Genomic DNA, 12,275 nt, shown 5'->3' with positions numbered 1-12,275 from the left:
TTTTGTGTGTGTGTGTGTGTGGCCTATGTCACCAAAATAGCTTAGTGTAATAGAAGAGTAGGAGAAATGATTGACAGCAGGCCCCTGGTTGTGTGTGTGCATTTTGTTATGTTTTTTCCCCAAACCAGTCTGTCTTCTTAACGATGCCAGAAAAAAAATACTCATTAGTTGTCTGTACCGGTGGTGAGGTCCATGCAAGCTAGGGACAGTCATGTTCACAACAGACCATGAGCATTTGAAATACTACAAATCCAAACGTATTCAGTCTGGGAGGTGGCCTAGAATAGAGAATCTATCTAGACCTCCTCCGAAGTTGTCTTCCCTCTTTGACTCTTCTCTCCTCCTACTGCTATTACCAGTGCAGCTCTAGAAAAGTCATGTTGGTATTAGGACGTCAGAAGGGGTTTTTTTAAGGTTGGGAAACAATACCTAAAGTAGTGCTGATGGTTCCTCTGTGACAGCACTTGCCAAGGTGGAATTGTAACTGAATAATGACAAGTACAGAGGAATCATTAAGAGACACAAATCTGTGGCTGATAAGGGCTCAAATGTAAAACTTAAGCTATCTATCTCTCTTCACCGTCAGGTCACTCTTCTTACTGCAAGCCTTTGAAGTCTCTAACCCCTGACTGTTATTACATAGCACGTCTCCGAGATAGCCATACCCTGGTGACACAGAGGACATAGAATATATATGTATTCTGTACCTGAGCTACTGATGAGGAATAGCCTTCCTAGATTAAGTTTAAAAACAGTTTTCCTTTAGTATCATACAGGAAGAGGCAGCCTGAAAATGCGTTCCTGTTTGATGCTTGCATAGCGAACGTACGCCAGAATGGCTTTTCACAGCATCACTGAAGTTAATGCCCGATAAAAACAGCTTCTCCTCAATAGACTTCTCTAGCCTGCCTTTATTTTCAGGGGATTAAGGTTTGGCAATAATATTTGTATGGTCTTGAAACTCTCTTCTGTTTTTGGAAAAAAGCACATTATTAATAGAAGTTCAGAGAGAAGGCAAAAAATGTTTTCCTTTAGTTTCACTTTGTCACGTTCTAGGAGGAGCAAAACCAGAGAACAGAAACTTACCACAAAAAAAGCTGACCACTAGAGCTTTATCAAAGAACTTATTTCAACACTGATCTTTAAAAAAAAAGATATTTAAAATGTTGTACATAATTTTGAGATCCCTATAGCAATACTACTTTGTTGAGATGTTTGAAGCTAGTATTTGATACAATTTAGTTTTAAGTACTTCAAACATCCACAGACTACAAGGTAGGAATGATTATTGAAGTGCTTAAAAAACAAGCCAGCCGTATGCGAGTGATACAATTTTCTTCTTAACCCATACACTCAAAACATACACATTATCTTTGGCAGAAAGACACCTTACATCTGACAAATCTGTATGCTGTTGGAAAAATTGACACTAATGTTCAGTAGGGAACAGTGAGTCCTGTGGAGACAATGGGATGCAAGACTTTCCTCCCTCCACCCCCCATTGTGCTTGTGGCTGGTGGTGTTCCAAGAGAACGTGGAAAAAAGATTATTTGGTTTCTATTACCCTGAAGCAATCATTTCCAGTAGTCACCTAGTGAACCTAAAGGAAATCTGCTTAGTTTATTTTTTTTCCCTGAAAATGATGATAAAACAAGTTTATAAACGAACGTAGGCACTTACCCTTTATCAGGCTTCAATTCAAGAGTTTAAAGTATACTGCTGGCTTTACACAGGCAAGTACTTACCTTGACTCAGTTGCTTAGTAGCTCCTTTCAAATCAAATCAATGGGAATATAAATGTGCTATGAGTGAGACACACGCTTTAGGGTCTTGCTGAATCATGTCCTTTGCATGTCACAATCATTACTGAAAAATGTGGTCATGACCATACACCAAATTAGGACAAAAGCATTTGTTCTGGAGGGTAAAGTGTGGCTGGTTTGCGTGTGAATGGCAGGGGGGTGGGAGGAATGTTTCCTGTTGTGAGACTACCAAGCATTTGCATCTTTTCCAGATTCTCACTTCTGGAGAAATCCTAGATGCTGGAAGCCAGGCATTGTGAAAGCCACGCTATTTTTTAGGTACACTGCATTCACATTAAAAAAAGAGAAACCAATAAAAAAAAATAAATCTTGATTTCTGCCAGGTATGTGACACCATAACAACCACCATAACAACATAACAAATCTGCATTTTTATAAAATGCTTCACACACACGGAATTCAGTATGAAGATGACATTGTTTCTTTCTCTATTTGATAGTAACATTTAGGCCTCTCTAGTATGCAGAGAAGTATATATATACTGCTCCCAAATATTATGTGGCTCTGAGAAATGCGGTATACCAAACAGCTGATGCAAAATCTACTAAAATTAATATGCTCGCTTCAATAAACCTTGGATTAGACTTCAAAGCTAGTTTAGTTTCAGTGGAGATTTTTTTAATGACAATGGGAGAGAAAATATAAAAGATAAAACCAACATCTACAATTAAGCAGTACTGCACAGCTATCATTAAATGTCATGGCTTGCTTTCTTTCCCATAGAGGTCTTTGCACATGAAGAAAAGCTCCCTTCTCTCTCACCCCTTCAAGAAAATAGTTTTAGCTTTTAGTTTCTTTGAGCCATCATAGAAAATTTCAGAGCATATTTCATTGTCAGTAGCAAGGTGTTCCATTACTTTCAACTGCCCAAAGCTGTTGCAAAAAGTGTGCACTACAGATATTCCAGAAATTATGCACTGTCTGCCTTAATACATTGCCTCTTTGCTTTGCCTTCATTTGCTCATGTTCATATTATTAGCCTATAATTATTAAGTCCAGCTTACTCATAATGACAATCCTGTGTGAAGAAAAAACCTTTTCTATTTCTGTGCTGAGGGGATTTGGTTAAAACATTAAATTTGAGTGTATTGTTCTTGTTTTGCCAGTCTGCAGAAATTTTTCCTTTGCTATATTGGGGCCCACTCCTGCAGAGCAGCTTTAGGAAAAGTATATCTGGAATTGTCAAGGGTAGCAGGTGAATGAAGCTGCTACCATACATATTCTCAAGAAGGCAGAGGCTGAGGATCCAAACACATTGAGCCATAGGTACTAGTCTCTTCTCTACAAATCAATCAAGCACAGGCCCTTTCCCCTAAAAGATCAAAGTAAAATAAACAAAGAAAATACCACTATAAGTAAAAGGATACATAAAAGAGAATAAAAAATATGAACTAGAGGGAGAAAGTGCGATATGTCCAGAATCATTGGTACTTGTATTTTTGCAGACGTTTAGATAATTTTCTTACCATTACTCTGTGTTTATGTTAACAATTTGCTAAATTTCAAATCCACCAAAGTCTTTGTTCTAGATGTATAGGAAGCAAACCCTACATTTAAAACTGCTGACTGGCACCATGTAAATTTATGACAGATTGTATTTATAACACATGTAATTTCAGCTCCAGTGTTAAAGTCCTGGAAGTGGAGTAATGCCCATTACCAGAAAAGACACTTTGTTTTAAAAAAACCCCACTACTTAAAAAATCAAATGTAATACTTTTTTTTTTTTTTTTTTTTTTTTCCCCCAAGACACACCAAGCCTGAACCAAGTTCTCTGAGAGTGTGCTGAAGGGAATGGCAGCACTTTGTTCATTCATCTTTGCAAGACTACATGTTGTTATCTTTCCCTGGTAATTTTTAAGGTTAAAAATACTAGGTAACTGTTTAGTTTTCAGCTACTCAGTTTTCTTGCTTGAACTAGCAGTGCAGCACACTAAATAGAAACTCCGATACTGGTTTCATACAATTCCTGAGCCATGATGGTAGAATTAAAGTTAAACTGCAGAATATTTGAAGCTGCCTCACATTTGCCTGACTATGCCATTTTAGTCTGACCTTTGCAAATTTTTAAAATGTATTTTAAATCAAATTATGCAGCATAAAAAGTGAAGTCGTGGCCATTTACAGAAGACCAAAACAACCTAGATTACGATGCCCAAAGACTCTGCTGACAGCAAGAATCAAAGCCCAGTGCCACTTCTCTGCCTACAGAGCATGATGTTATGGTGTTACCTAAATCCAAAACCTGATGCTCCCTTGAATTTGGGGGGGGGGGGGAAAAAAAAAAAAAAAAAGAGAACTGCATCTAACTATTGTAATTCTACATTTAATGTCTTCAATGCATTTTATAATAATTCTGATAGGAAAAACAAAAAAACAATCTGGACAAACACTTTTTCAATATCTAAACCATCACTACTCTAGCCATGTCTTAAGGCTTACAAGAATGTCTTATTAACTTTAGCCTAAACTAGCACAGCTCCTTTTCCAGGGATCAGATGTCTCTACTTACAGTCAAAATGGATTCTGGTTCTCTTTCACTAATGCTTAGATATGCCCAAATCTAAAAACTTTTAATGCAGAGATGGAATCAAGGTAAATGGTCTTGCAGAAGAATGGAGCAAGCATCTTGTAATTAAGGAAGTAAAATATTTGAATTAGTTCAAAGGTGGAAGTTTACTAGATTAAGGCAGCACAGCAGGAATAGAAAACTAGCTGTGTCCTGAGGATGGTTTTCTAGAGGAAGGACAGGAAGACAGGTTCAGAGAGCAGTTAGATCAGCCAAACCTAATTAGGTACACAGCATTCAGCTTGTTAATAGACTCTCTCCCCACTGATTAACACTTCTCTTATGATCAGGTTTTTTATTAGAAGGTTGAGGTTTTATCAGATATATTAATGATCAATAACCTGAAAATAAATGATAGCTTCTCAATTTTCAGATTTACACCAGATAAAATACATGCATTTAACTTTATACTGTCAAGCACAAATTACCACGCTCTTCCCAGAGTGGGATATCTGTTGTGGGAGTAACTGGTTTGTTTTAGAATTCCTCCCAATGGTTGCACATTAACTAGAATTAATAAGGGTATTTTCATCTATTTCCTTACTTAGAACTTTTGTTTGCACATTCAACTCTAAGTTACACACCAAAGAGACTTTGCAAATTTAAAATGGCAATGTTGAAAAAACCACTCCAAAATACCCTTTAAGTATTTATAATTACTTTAAGAAACATAAGAACACTGCCTACAGCGTTTCCCAAAATATACAAATGTACACTGTAAAAGTAATTATTGCCTTTTTTTTTTTTTTTTTTTTTAAATTTTTTGCAGTGTCCTGTATATTCTTTGGGATGGTTTCCATTTACTTATGGGGGACAATGATTCACTGTTTTCAAACCTAGTGATTTGGGTTAATAACAACTTACCTAACACTTCAAGAATTAAGAGGAGAAATAGTGATTTTATTTGTTTAGCACTGAAAAAGAAGCACAAAATTTGCTTTTGTTATGGTCATCACAGCAAGCTGTTAAAGGTATGAGTTTTTTTCAGGAGAATTTTTGGTCACAGAATGAAGTGCAGGGAAAAGAAAAACCCTTTCAGGAAGTAAAGCTGGATTTTTAATTCCAGCAGCGATTTGTCTTTCTCTGTTAAAGAGAAGATGCTGGATGTTGTATTTTTAGCTTAATTCCACTATCTGCATGAGGTTTCTTCTTGCAGTAACAGGAGTAGTGCTTCCCTGTAGAGAATTGACACCCCATCTAAGCAAAGTCAAGGTGCTTTCTTCTTCTGTGTGAGAGATGAAGGTCTAAGGTTAAGCCAATAATTACAGTAAAGAGATATTGAGTAGCATTAGGTCTGACATTCCCCTACGGTAAGAGACGAAATGGATTTAGAGCATCATTGCAGGGAATACCTGCAATGTCCTTCATCTGAGGAGTCAGTCACAGATTTGCCTCTCTTGAGCTACAGTTTTTACCTTCTATTCTTCCTTCTAGATACTGAAGACTTCTATTCAGGTGCAGATTTACTGAAGGTGGTGTGTGAAAGTGGGCTAATTTAACTCTCCTATTAGTCCTGCCTCTTGCTGTTTTCCTCCAGAGCTAGCAACCAGCGATAATAAAGTGGAAAAGTGTATGGGAATGCATACTGATAGAGATAACAGTGAACAAATTGTTGAGGAGGTGGTAAGCATCCTTTATCCAGATGGAATGATAATAATGATTCTTCTTGGCCAAGACAAGACAGATAAAATAATAAAAAGCCACGAGTTTTGAAATTCTGCTAATCTAACTGCACTTGTGAAGCTGATTTTGTTACAGGTACGCATTTGAAAATTGTAATAGAAGAAAGGCCCAAAGTGAACAACTAATGCTCTTAACTAGATGCACTGCCTCACCCTCGCCTCTTTCCTGAAAGAATAGAAGGGGTAACTGTCTAATAGCTACTCCACATCTGAACTGGAATTGGGTTCTTATTAACTGGAGATACTGCTCTACAGAAAGGCTTTGTGGGGGGATGAGGGGGTGGGTGTTAACTACAAACCTCTATTTCAGGATGCAGTTCAAATATATCTGAAGACTGGATGGCAGGAATCCTCAGTTTGAAATATACAATTAAGATGTACAACATGGGCTTGTTTCACAGAGGGTTTTTAAATGTAGTTCAAGATTGTCTCAGGGTAATTAAAACCAAAGGGTCAGAATCAATTTCAGACAAAATTAGAAAGGTGGAAAATGCACACGATTATATGTTCACTGCTTTAATAGAAGAAAGGAAAAGGTTGACCTGAAGAGAGGCAAAATGGAAACTAATCTGGAAGAGACAAGTGTCACTTGAGTCAGGTGCCTGAAGGAATTGGCAGTGTCAAAAAGCTTTCTGCTCTCACCTCCCCCTTTGAAAAGGTGGATGGCAGATATGTTAAAGCAGTACTTCAGGGAAAATTCAGAAGGTATTACTGAGCTGGAAGAATGCCTGAAAGGAAGTGTCTGAGAACATTAGAGTAGCTCATTTGACACATTTAACTAATTTTTGAAGTGACGCAGGTTATGAGAGATCCTTTTTTATCTTCAGCCTTGGCAGTTTTCATACTGGACAATAATATCCCTGAAGCACCTGGAAAGCAGTTACAGCTATTTGTCATTCATAAGTCCCTCCTCCCAATAGTCAGGCTCTGACTAGATTAAGATTCCTACTCCTAGATTTCTCCCACTCTCATATGTCTGGGAAAAAGTTTAAGACGTTGCTTTAGAAATAGAGACTTAACTCAGCAATGGCAAACTCTCGAATGCTCTTAATATTCCAGGATCACGTACATGGAGATCCCCTGGAAGATCTACCAGCGTGAGATGATCAGGCCAGCAATACTTTTAAGCTTTCCAGAAGCCTTCTGCTCCTAGACAGAACCTTCTTTTACTTTGGTATATTGGTCCCATTCTCAGTGAAAGAATTCAGAGCTCCTTTTCATGTGCAGTTATTGCAGCTATGTGCAATAGCACTAGCTTTTTCACTCATGATTGGCTTTTATCTGGAAATCTGTGGCATTTACTGATATTAGGCATCCTATTGCAGTTTACATGCAGGCAGTCTGATGTCCCCTACATGTGTCATATTTATTGTGTGAGATAGCAAAGGGTGCCCTTGTAATACCATCCTCACAGACATCCTATACTGGCAGACAGTAACCCTAAAGCATGACAGAGTTTCCATACATGCCACCTCTCCCCAGACAAGAAGAGGAAGATCCAGGGATTCTGGTCTTCCTCTTAAAGTCAGCTTTGTGCAGGCAGGCCCTTCAACATGCAATATAAACTTCAGAGATGCTGTCTTTTCACCCTATTTGGAATGGAAAACTGAGCCTTAACGAACAGGAACATACAGGAAAAATATTTTCTACAGCTTTCTTCCAATGGTGTCTAGATGATCTTGTTCTTGACAATGAACATTAGCTTGACGTTGCAATTTAATATGAACTGTATTATAAATGATGACATAAAAAAGAACAGCACACTGTCATTTCTGGTGCTACTGCAGCCCTATGCATAGGAAGTAAAAGTGACTTAAAACCAGTGATGAGAAAGGAGGGGCAAAACCTGGAAGCCATTTAATACATCTACCATTCAAAAAACTTACTTTTATTTTCAGTAGAATACCTGCATAGACCTAAAAATCACACTTAGTACTTCAAAGTTAGACATCCTGCATCATCATTTCTACTGATCTGATGAACAAGACTTGTAAATGGATGCATATAATTAAAGTACACTAGAAAGAATTAAGACAAGCATTGTAATACCCAGGCTTGCAGGTTGAAATTAGAAGCACAAGAAAATCCCAGTAAGTTACATACCAGGACAGATGCTCAACTGGAAACACAATATAGAATTTCTGACAGACAGCTTCACTCTGTCTCCTTGCCAATAAAGCCTGATTTTCTTCAGAAGAAAGGAGTACAACTCATGTCTATAACTTTAAAATAATTTAATGGCCAGTACTACTTTAACAGAGTTGCACCTGCAACGACATATTAGTGTCTAAATGGAAGCTTAATAGTATGAGCTAGAGAGAATAATGACAAGAATAGACCAGATTATGAGGGGGAAGATAACAATCAGAAATGCTTAAAAAAAAAAAAAAATTTGTGGGACCAAGTAAGAAATCATAAAGTCAATGGGTATTCTGGAATAAAGATGAGGGCATAAATTGGAATAATAGGAGTAGATTTTAAAAATGCAAATATGAGGTCAAAAGAAAAAGGGAACTAAGAAAGAGGCAGCAAAAATGATTAGTGGAAAAGCCATGGGGAAGTTTTGTGGACTGAACAAGTGCAGTGACCTTAAAAGAACAAGTTTGAAAGACTAAGTAGTACTTGAAACCCTAAGGAAACATTTTAACGGGCAAGACACTTTTTAAAATTTATCAAGATCAATTTTGATTATGATTTGAGTTTGTAGAGTTCCAGTTCAGGAAGATTAAAAAACTCTAAACCCTTCTTTGATTATGACTTTCCTCCCAAATCCCCTGAAATTGACAAAGGACCTAACTTTCAAAGAGGGTATTGTTGATTAATGGGTACCTTTGGTATTGTAGGTAGGATTGCTACAATATTAGTTACCAGTTTTGGTTAGGAGCTTGTATATTCACCATATAGAAGTAAATGTGTAAAAAGATTTATGTGGGCACAATCTATGCAAGGTGATAATACTTTTGAAAGCCTCTATATCCCCTAGACCCTCAAAAAGAATATACGTGGTGAATGTTTCAATGCCTAAGTCAATGTATCCTCTCCCTAAAATACAACCCATGTTCCTATATGTTGTGGAGAAGGAGCTGACACACTGAGCAGAAAGCTGCCAACATCCAGTGACAGGAAACATCAAGTATGACTAGTTGCACAGGCCCTGCTCTCCTAATGTATACCAAAGAGCTTCTCGGCTAATGCTTCCAATCCAAAGATGTTTCTTTGACTCACAACTCTGAATTTTCATCTCTACAGTAGTCCGTGCACCTTAATGGAGCGACTTGGTTATCTTTTGGATACCTTAGAGTGATACTGGAGGAAAGCGGGAGGTCACAGTATGACAATAGTCCAGCATCCCAGTTTAAAGCATGCCTGTAAAGGGTGGGATACCTTGATGTTCGTTAGGTGTCTTGAAGTCATTAAAATCCAAGTTATTTAAGAACAAGAGCAAGATTGTTTATACAAAATCCAAAACAGATAACTGAATTATGTACAAAGCATTTACAGACAGAGGACAGAAATGAGAGGGAACCGTACAAAATCTACTTATCGCAAGACCAGAAGTTTCTTCTACTTCCTCTCTAATCAGCCAATATGCTGTTAGATTCTTAACACAGATATTCAGATATTCAGTCCTTTTGCATAGTTTATATCCTGAGGGATACAGGGAACCTAGCTTTGGGAATCTTTTTTCTTTTGTATTACAGCATCCTTCTTGGGGAGTTAAGATTCAAGGCTTCCTCCTCACTCCAACCTGCTGAGAAGGATTTCTTAATATTCATTTGGTCCCCAGTAACTTTGGAATTTATCTCTCCTTGCACTGAGCACCCCTTTGTGCTTTCAAAATGTTCATTTCCCGTAGGTCTATCCAGGAGCAATCATCACCTGCCTAGAGAGTAAACAGATTATGCTAATGGTGCTCCAGAACCCTAATAAAGTTTTAACCTGCTGTGATGTAAAACACCCTTTCTTTTCAAGCAATTCAAGACACAGGCTGATGCTTTTTTCGCACAGTTTATCATGCAATCTGATATTTTATGTGCATATGTAACCTGCCAGCCTGATTTGGTAGAATTGCATAACTCAATTTACTTACAGTTTAGCCAAGATCAGACCTTATCTGAATTCAAACATTTCAACATTTTGTAAAAATGGGTTTGGGAAGACTACCCCTTCTGTTCCCCAAACGCTTTCCCTCCAAAAATTGTTTTTTGAGGACACCATGGTCTTGCTACCCGTAGATTTGAGATCTAACTTGAGGTGGCACCCCTAACTCTTATTTGGCTTTAGCTATCGATGATCCATCACTGGTGAATTACATTTTCAGTTATATAACACATTTCTTAACCAAACCCCCCCATTTTTAAGCAGAGTGTATGACATTCATCACCTGATAAGTGTGTAACAAATTTACCATAACTCTTTTCAAATGCAGGTGTCTGGTGAATCCGTTTGGACAGCTAAGTTATCTTCTGTTCTACTACTTTCACATAATTATTCATCTGTTTAATGTCTAAAACAACTCTAAAGATCAGTTCAAAAGGACATGATGTAATTTTTTATTTTTGAGCTTCTTCTGAGTATATGCCACTGACACTCTACACATGACTGGTGGGAAAATAGTTATGATGTGTCATCAGAGACTGGTGATGAACACACTAAGAGCATGTTTCTCATTTGTTACTACTTAACACCCCTGATTCAGCTCTATTCTTCACTTATTCTGTACATGTCTACTCTTCTTCTAATCATCCAGCAGGTCTTTACTGATTAAACTGCCTATTTTATAAAGTAAATAATCCATACTGCTAGTACAGCTACACACTATTTATATCAAGCTGCTGAGAGCATTTAGTGTGCAACAGGCTTTCATACTGCCTCCACCACGTTTAGAGCTTTAACACCCCACCCTCCTATGCGAAGAAGTTGTAAAACTTGTAACACTTTTGAATTAACACAAGAGATGGTCCAATATGTCATTATTACATCTAATATAATGGTTCTCGCTTCTGAACCAACTTCCTGGAAGAGTATTTTATGCCCACAACAAATTTTAATCTAAAAATATAAACCTAAATTTCCAGGTTTATTGCTTCTGCTCACAAGGTGAAGGAGCACTTATCTCTCTTTGCTCCCCGTGATGTTTCATAAACAATCTGTGGGACAAGAAAAGCTAATTGACTTCCTGAAATTCCTGGTTTAATAAAGTAACCAAATTCTGCCCTCAGGTTTACACCTACAGATTTAGAGTTAGGGAGATTAGAACAGACTCAAAATCTTGCTCTGCATCTGCAACTTTCTTAACAATTCTGTACAAGTTTATTATATTTCACCATTTCATTGCCTGGTAACAGTCTACTCAGCTAGACTAACAGAAAGCAATTAAATATCCTGCTGTACTTACTGGCTATCCTGGAGATGATTGGATTCTGTCTTCACAGGGGGAGAAAAGAGACTAGAGATTTTACTCTAAGAGATGTAAAGCATTCCCTAAGCCTCTTATCCACAGGAGTGCCACTGAAGACTACCAGGGTAACATTTTATGGACAAGGAACACATTGAGGATGTTTATCAAAATGAGACTGCTACCAGGAACTGGCCATGAGACAGGACGCTTTTGGGAAAAAACCTGTGATGAAAACTACATGAAATTCCTGCCTCTCTGACTTCCAGTAGTGGCTTTGTGGATTCCCTTGAGATGAGTTACGAACAAAAGACATCAAAGCGTGCAAAGGACATGGTTATGTAATTGTGAAGTAATTTCTGCACTACAGAAATAAGATTATACTAGTAATAAAGTTTTGGGTTTTTTTTTTTTTTTTCTTGCATCAGACAATAGAACATCAAATATCAGAGAATTAATAGAGTTAACTTGCTTCCTGTTGCTTTTACGTCACTTTTCACAGGAAATAATTACAGGTAGTTTGTTCAGATATGATACTAATATTCTTTGTGTTTCTGCTGGAAAAACTGCACATTTAACTATATAGAGTTAGTATGATAAACTTTAGTTATCAGGTGTACATATCTAACATACCAAATATATGTCAAATATCTTAAGTTGCTTCAACATTGCAAGCTAAGTTTAGATACGTGTGTTTTGCTGTGTTAAACATACATGATTCAAACCAGGGCAACTGATCTGTAGATTAGAATTATTTGTACTGGTAACTGAAACAAACTCTCCCCATTACAATACCACATTTA

At 37.4% G+C, this 12,275-nt stretch overlaps 1 protein-coding gene across 1 annotated transcript in view; it reads right to left on the bottom strand.

The window, feature by feature from the left end:
* SLC39A10 (solute carrier family 39 member 10) overlaps window positions 1–11,572 on the bottom strand; it is a 66,805-nt gene extending 55,233 nt beyond the window's left edge. The window contains exon 1 of the mRNA XM_074910827.1: window positions 11,473–11,572. The gene's annotated coding sequence lies outside the window, so the exon portion shown is untranslated. The remainder of the gene's footprint in view (window positions 1–11,472) is intronic.
* Window positions 11,573–12,275: the final 703 nt, after the last annotated feature.

The sequence above is a fragment of the Athene noctua genome, chromosome 7, assembly GCF_965140245.1.
Source record: "Athene noctua chromosome 7, bAthNoc1.hap1.1, whole genome shotgun sequence".
NCBI classification, from domain to species: Eukaryota; Metazoa; Chordata; class Aves; order Strigiformes; family Strigidae; genus Athene; species Athene noctua.
This window is presented reverse-complemented; position numbering and strand designations above follow the sequence as displayed.